Here is a 6741-nt window from a genome sequence, read left to right as displayed (position 1 = left end):
AACCAGGGATTGAAACCTGGCCCTCCATAGTGAAAGCGTGGAGTCCTAACTCCTCCAGGGAATTCCCCCAAAAGGTGTTGTTGTTGTTGTTGTTTTAAGTACGTACTATGTTAAAATGTCATCTTACATCCAAAGCTGATCTGTCCCAGATAATCGCTGAGGTTCCCCAGGAATGACGTGCATGAGTGCCAAGTCTCTCAGGCATGTCTGATTCTTTGCAACCCTTTGGGCTCTAACCTGCCAGGCTCCTCTGTCCATGGGATTTTCTAGGCAAGAATACTGGAGTGGGTTGCCATGCCCTCCTCCACGGGATCTTCCCAACCCAGGGGTCGAACCCGCAACTCCTGTGTCTCCTGCATTGCATGAGGATCCTTTACCCACTGAGCCATCAAGGAAACCCCAGTAACCATGTGGATTTATAAATCACACGAGAGCTCAACCCTAGTGGACATGTGAGTTGGTGTCCGGGATCCTCTTGCCCCTTTTTCTACATCAGCCAGTAGGTTTGGCTACAATTCCCAGGCCTTGGGCTTTGTTGAACTAGAAAAAGGAAGAGGAAGGGGAAGCGAACAGCCTCTAGGGTGGAAGCTGTCTTCCTGTGCTCCTCTAAGCTCCTTTCTGCTCCGGCTCTCCAGCTCTCAAACCCCCAAGGAAGCTACTCTTTCACCGTGTCCAGAAGACTACAGGATGATTAGAGTGTAGGTTGGACGGGTGACGCCTGTTTATGCCCTCGGAATTTTTCAAACCATCTCCATGCTTACAAATCTGAGCTTTTATGTTACATTTGTGGGGAAATAAGCAAGCAGCTGCCAGCCAGTAGCAAGACTCTTCATGTTCAGAAGCTCCTCCGCGTAAGCAGCACATTAAGTCCTGAAAGGTTTTCTTAAGAGCACTGTTTGTCCTTCCAGTTGCCTGGGAGGAGTTTACCATTTGCAGCTCTCAGGTTTATATACTTCCACCAAACTGGAGGGTTTCAAAACCAAGCCTGTGCTGCTCCTCTGAGCTGGTGTCTGTTCTCCCAGGCATGTTTTCCCAGCACGTTTCCCAGGGCTTTTTCTGCGGCTGCAGTGCATTGAGAGAGAGGCCATCTGCAAAGACTATAAGACTCTCCCCAGCTGTTTCACAGCCACAACCCCACCCCACTTTGAAGTCAGGGAAATTCAAAGGGCCCTCGTACGGAGGAAGTATCCGTGGCTGGGGGCCAACGTTTCATCACTCCAGCCTCCAAGTCTTCAAACAAAGTCCTGGCAGGTTCCTAGGGGGAGGCTGGGAGGCTGTCCATGTGGAACCTCCCAGCCTGGACGCTCCCAGGCCTTTGGGTTTCGTCCATCACGCGACCCGTCTCTTGCTGGTTATCATTGGCTATTGAGCCGAGGCAGCTTCAGACACTGCCTTTTAGAACCTTTCCTAACACTGAATGACTTGGTCCACTCCCAAAGCCCACGACATTCACGATTTTTTCACTGCTTTCCATTTTTTAAAAATTACCTCTCGCTTGTAATTCACACTCGTAAACCACTCCTGGACATGACATGGGGTTACAAATGTTCATCAGATACCTCCGGCTCAGCATGAGCAGAGCAGGCACACTGCAAACAAGGCAACTGTGGCCAAGACCCTGACCCTGGTCACTGGCAGCGAGCAGAGCCTTCTTAGGAGAGCACAGCTTTGCTGTAACCACAGAGAGGGCATCTGTATCTCCCACAAAGAACAAGGAGATTCCAAAGCTGGTGCTTGGTACACTGTTTCCAGAATCAACAGTAGCAGGAGGTGGACACAGTGATGTGGAAGGTTTGGGTAGAAATCTATTTATCTACATAATTAAAAAAAAAATAATCAGGGGCTTTCCCAGCAGCCCAGGGGTTTATACTCTATGCTTCCAATGCAGAGGCATGCGTGCATGCTGAGTCGCTTCAGCGAACCCACGGACTGTAGCCCGCCAGGCTCCTCTGTCCATGGGATTCTCCAGGCAAGAATACTGGAGTGGGTTGCCATGCCCTCCTCCAGGGGATCTTCCCAATCCAGGGACTGAACCATCATCTCTTACGTCCCCCCAGTGCAGGGGGTGCGGCTTCAATTCCTAGTCTGGGAACTAAGATCCGATATGCTGTGCAGCCCAGCCAATAAGTTTTAAAATAAGGCCTAATTAAGGTAAGTAATTTAAAAACAAAATAGAAATAATCAAAGATTGGTTCAGAAAGTTTTTAAAGGGTTACACTGTTTAGACGTTTACTCTGTGTCAAGCACACGCATCACCTCACTGAATTCTGAGAATGATGCCACAATACAGATATTATTGTTCCCAGGTGACAGACTAGGAAACCAAGACACTGGTAAAGGAACTTCTCCAGAGTCGCATAGCTAATTTGGGGCAACACTGAGACTCAAACCTGGGTCTCTGATGGCAGAATTCAACCACCAAGGCCTCTCAGACTCAGGGGCCTTGGGTTCAATCCCTGGTTGAGGAACCAAGATCCCAGGAGCCAAAAAAAAAGAAACATTCTCTTCCATGCACCAAAGCCACTAATATGCATCATAGACATGATGACAGATTGAAAAAACAACAACAAAGAAAGAAATAGTGGAGAGATGAGCGTGCTTCTCTCCTTAGGAATATGACCCTTTTCCTCACGACACTGTCACCCAGGAGTGCCCGGCCTGGGAACCCTGGGTCTCCCCCTGTGGTCATCTCTCTAGATGGCCTGACCCCACACCTGAAGAAGCCTCACATACTAAAAAAATAAAGATACCAGAACACATTTGCTGACAAACAAAAGGATAGAAGAAAGAAAAAGAACCCACACAACTGGAAGCTGACGGTGGTCCTCAACCGGGGGCGATGTGGCCCCCAGGAGACATTTGGTAATGTCAGAGGGTACTCTTGATTGCCAGAGTGGTGTGTCCATTGCGGAGTGGGAACCACTGGGTAGCAGTCAAGAGGCTAATAATCAATCCTACAGAGCACGGGGGGCGGAGGGGGGCGCCGGAGGGAGGGCCGGTGGGGGGGTGGAGTCCCCACTGCCCTACCCCGGTCCAGCCCTCAATGACAATGGTCTGGGGGAGGTGGGGCCCCACCGAAAGGAGCAGCAATACTCCTGAGCCGGTGTCCAGTGGGGGAGGATGAAGGGGCCCCACTACTGTCGGAAGCTGGAAGCTGGGTCAAACGGCAGCTCACTGGTAGGGGGTGGGGGTGGGGAGGTGACCACTCACATCACACTCAGGCTCCTCTTACCCGGCTAGTTCGTGCATCTACTGATCGTCAGAACCGCCAGCCTCATCTCCCCAATAAACAACATGTTGGAAGCCTTTCCGAATTCAAAATACTGCCTGACAAGCTAGGCGCACGATCTGACCAGGCGACTTTCCGCTGTGCAGTGGTGTATCTCAAGGGGGTCCATGGGAGAGAGAGATGTGGCATCGAATCGACAAGATCGCAGGGGCCCCAGCAGGAGACAACGCCAGCGAAGAACGTTACCATCAGAGGAGGAGAGGGGCCCTGAAGGCTGGTCAGGAATCCTGGTCCCCACTTATGTGAGCAGAACAGGTGATCACGCTCTGCAGCGGGGAGGGAGGTGAAGGCCAAGCTACGACCCGATAGCGCTGCAAACGTATCTCCTCCACTCAAGGAACTAAAACGAGACGTGTGTCACATTCACTTCACAAAAAACTGAAGGTCCGAGTTCTGCCAGGGGCTTCCCTGGTGGCTCAGAGGGTAAAGTGTCTGCCTGCAATGTGGAAGAGCTGGGTTCGATCCCCAGGTCTGGAAGATCCCCTAGAGAAGGAAATGGCAACCCACTCCAGTATTCTTGCCTGGAAAATGCCATGGACAGAGGAGCCTGGTAGGCTACAATCAATGGCAACTTCACTTCTGCCAGGAAGGAACCAGCCTGCAGCCAGACACAGCTGGTTCTGAGTTCCAGCCTTGAGACACTCTCGCCACGTGACTGCGGCCAGGAAACAATCTCTCTGGGCCTCCTGGGTCTCTTGTCTGAAGCAGGACTAATTATCAGCCACTCCTGAGGTGTGATGTGTGGAACAAGGCACGCGGTGGTGCTGGGCACAGAGCAGAGAAGGTACCATGTTCTGCCCTCTCTACCTGCTTCCTGCACAGGCACAGGTGATAGAGATTGTTTTTCCCTGAGTGCGACTGGGAGAAGGGACCCTGGCCAAGGCTTTTTATTAAATGGAATTTACCTCGATGAATCATTCCATGCGAGATGTCCAGATAAGCAAGCTTGTCTCTAACAAGTATTTGTGAATCTAGGACTCAGAAAATGACTCCTTGAGACACACTCACAATGGACCCAGAAGCAGATAAAGCCTGAAGCTAATGAAAATGAAACTTCAGGCCTCTCACTTTCCAGCCCCCAGCGGAGGCCCAGGCAGCAGCCCCAGCCACACATTCATGGTCATTTGCTTCTGTAAACTTGGCAGTGGTGAGATACTATGACCTTAATCGCTTAAGATAGCTGCTTCTTTCTACTCTGACTGCTCTTTGGCCATATTCCTCCTCTTTTTGGGTGACTCTGGAGTGGCCACGTTTATTCTGGGTCTGGCAAAGAGGAACCTGAGCTAAAGATACCTTTACTTTGGCTTAAGATAGATTTATAAATTTACAAACTATATTTATAGTTACTGAAAGCTGCTCTGGAGTAGGGAAGGTCTCCAGGAATGTTCCTACAGCTCCCTCCTCCCAGCCCCCCAGCCTGCATGGAGATGGGAAGGCTCAGATCCAGAGGGCGGGTCACAATTCAAGCATGTCCTGCGGGGTTTGGCACCAGAAGTGTTCTGGGCGGGGAGGAGAAGCAAGATTCGAAACAGAGCCAGAAGAGACCAGTCTGAAGCTAGTCTGGAGGAAATCGTTCCAATTGTCAAGCTTGTACAATTGTAGGCACACTTAAAGCTGATTAAGTGCTCAACAATAAAGTTCTCTCCTTTCAAGAAGATGAGTCTATCAAAGAATATACACCCTCAAAATGCAAGTTTAAAGGATTTTAGAGGTGTGTCAAGCAAGCAATAAGTATTTTTATGAATTTTGTGATATTTCAAAAAAATATGTGTTTCCTGTTAATATTTGGCTGTGCCCAGTCTTAGCTGCAGCAGGCAGGATCTTTGATCTTCATTGCAGAACGTGGTATTTAGATCCCTGACCAGGGATCAAACCCAGGCCCCCTGCACTGAGAGCCTGGAGTCTTAACCACTGGACCACCAGGGAAGTCCCCTCTGATACTGTAACACCTAGTTTTCTCTCTCTAATTTTCTCTTCTCTTCACAAGGGCCTCTCAAACTGTAAAAGCTTCAGGCCCTACAAAAACTGGATCCATCCATTTAAATCACATACTTTCATCTTTTTTGAAGAGAGCAGAGTGAAGGAAAAGTGAAGAGGGAGTTAACTAAATGTCCTGCAATAACTATATTCCAGTGATACAGTGGATCTAGAACACTGGACATTTCCTTGTGTATTTGTTCTTCTGAAGAGAATTAAGTAAAATATCAATTTAAGCCTCCAGATTACATCAGTGGATTTTCTTTCAGGGCTGAGTCTGTATCGACTTTCCTGGTGGCTCAGACGGCAAAGCGTCTGCCTACAACGCGGGAGAGCCTGGTTCAATCCCTGGGTCAGGAAGATCTCCTGGAGAAGGGAATGGCAACCCACTCCCGTATTCTTGCCTTCCCCCACCCCCCAAAAAAGAGGCTCATAGAAATATTTAGGGACTTCCTTGGTGGCTCAGAGGTTAAAGCGTCTGCCTCCAATGCGGGAGACCCGGGTTCGATCCCTGGGTCGGGAAGATCTCCTGGAGAAGGCAATGGCAACCCACTCCAGAACTCTTGCCTGAGGAATCCCATGGACGGAGGAGTCTGGTAGGCTACAGTCCACGGGGTCGCAAAGAGACGGACATGACTGAGCGACTTCATGAGTCTGTATCACAGAGTGTTTTGGAAATGACTTTATATATAATGTGAAATAAAACAGGTAGTTTTTGTTTGTTTGTTTGTTTAAAGTGTTGTCAGTTTCTGCTGGGACCTTTTATCTATACATAGATTTCCCTCCAACCAAGATTCTAAACTCTTCATTCACTCCCACCATTGTCGCCTCTCGGCGAAAATCAAACAAACTCAGGTCGGTAATTCCAGTTTCTAAGAGTGAAAGTAACACGAGACAAGCTCCAGAAAGTGAAAGAACTTCTTTCTAAATTCAAAGGACTGAACAAGGAAACATTCAGGTGGGCAAGAGTCCTTGCAGTGTGTGTTGCAACCGCAGGAAGATTTAAAGGAGCCACGCTGGGGATGCTGGCTGGCACGTTACTGAAAACTCCAGAAGCGCCCAGGGGCTCCCCGTGCCCCTCCCCAGCCCTCCCCTCCCCGAACTCCACCCGCCCAGGAGCAGGAATTCCAGAAGGAACAAAAGAGGCGGGGATTTCTGCTCCTAAAGGATGCGGTCCTTCATCTCCGACGCTGGAGACCAGCGCCAGAATGGCCCGCACCACCCGCCCTGCGGCTCGGCGGGCCGAGTCCTGGGAGCGGAGCAAAACCAGCGGGTACTTTTTGGCTCTCTTCCTTTCCTTGGATATACCTTCCGTTGCAGTCTTGCCTTTTTTTTTTTTTTTTTTTAAATTAAAAACAGAGTTTGTGTCTTTAAAACCTTCATTTCCCCCCCCCCCCCCTTCTCCCCGGTAGTAAGCATTAGTTAATGATGGCCAGCCGGCTTCTGTGTCTTAGCACCACGTGACTGGGGCACGT

At 49.7% G+C, this 6741-nt stretch overlaps 1 long non-coding RNA gene across 1 annotated transcript; it reads left to right on the top strand.

Moving 5' to 3' along the window:
* Positions 1-2275: 2275 nt before the first annotated feature.
* On the top strand, positions 2276-5982 carry LOC133258358 (uncharacterized). Its single transcript, XR_009739983.1, has 2 exons — positions 2276-4073; positions 5536-5982. It is a non-coding gene; the product is annotated as an uncharacterized LOC133258358 (long non-coding RNA).
* Positions 5983-6741: the final 759 nt, after the last annotated feature.

This window comes from Bos javanicus, chromosome 12 (genome assembly GCF_032452875.1).
Source record: "Bos javanicus breed banteng chromosome 12, ARS-OSU_banteng_1.0, whole genome shotgun sequence".
NCBI classification, from domain to species: Eukaryota; Metazoa; Chordata; class Mammalia; order Artiodactyla; family Bovidae; genus Bos; species Bos javanicus.
The sequence above is the reverse complement of the archived record's forward strand: the minus strand, read 5'-3'. Positions and strand labels throughout refer to the sequence as shown.